Here is a 1,355-nt window from a genome sequence, read left to right on the forward strand (position 1 = left end):
GAAATTAAACAGAAATTTAGAACATTTTTCAGTAATAACATATTGTCTATTTTGATTTTCGTCTGAAAACTGGAAGGCAGGCTTTATGTTAAAATGTCCACTCTGTTCTGTAGCAAAAAACAGATGTTCATTAATAAACAGACTGGCCATAAAACACTGGAACTGCCATCTGGATGGGATATTATACAGGAGATGCTTTGTCTCTAATATTTCCTTTGGTAAAATTCTGGTGAGAATCAAGTGATTTTATTTTTAATTTACAGACAGAAATATGATTCCACCATTACATATACATCAATACCAGTTGGACAATAATGTTTTTTTTTTAAACTCATTGTGAACATGCCATAGTTTTCTCAATCCTGACCTGCCTATGGTAGCTAAGTAGATGCTTTCTGATTTTAGAAATATGTTATTAATTATTTCATACAGACATTAGAGGATCTGGTATAAAACTTGCAATCATATCACAAAGTGTTCTAACCAGTACATTTTTTCCTGCAGGGAACTGGGCACTGAGGGTTCGGAAAAATTCATGTACTGCACCCGCACATGCTTCAATGGTAGAATAAGTCCTGTTCAAGTGTTTGGGACCCCTTCATGGATTGCTGCCTTGTCGCGGCGAAGGGGCTTGAGCAACTCAGAGAAGCTATGGGCTATGCCGTGCAGGGCCACCCAAGGCGGACAGGTCATAGTGGAGAGTTCCGACTAAACGCAATCCACCTGGAGTAGGAACCGGCAATCTGGACACAGCAAGAGGGGGAGAGAGATTCCCCTCTCCACATCCTGGGTGAGCCTTTCACCTGGATCCCCAGCTGTGTGGAGAGTCTCTCTACCTTTTGCTTCAGGCTGTCATTCTCAAGGTGAACATAGTAAAATGGAATGGGATGGAATTAGTTCTCTCTCTCTCTTCCTCACATGTTCCAATTAAGCATTTCTAAATTCACAAACAGAACTATGGGTAGCAGTTTGCACAGATCTGGTTTACACATAATTGCCATCACATGGAGTTCATTGTTAATTACTCTGTTCTCAGGGTATCAAGCTCATGATGAAATGAAAACCATCATTCCTATCTCTCCCCACCAGTTATTTGGAATTCACTTCTAAGATCTCTAGGGGCAACCTTTAGTTTCGCACTCCTCCAACAACTGGTTTTGGTCTCAGATGGGAAAAATTACCTTTTTGAACTACAACTTTTGGATAATTTCACCCATGTGACCCTGCCGCTTGGAGTTAATATGTCTTTCAAAAAGCAACAACAAACTTCTTCCATGGCTGCTTCTGAGGGAGAAGAGTTAGTACAGAATTAGTTATGGTTCTTTTATACTGTGTCTATAACCTTCATCTCGAAA

This window comes from Pogona vitticeps, chromosome 4 (assembly GCF_051106095.1).
Source record: "Pogona vitticeps strain Pit_001003342236 chromosome 4, PviZW2.1, whole genome shotgun sequence".
Lineage (NCBI taxonomy): Eukaryota > Metazoa > Chordata > Lepidosauria > Squamata > Agamidae > Pogona > Pogona vitticeps.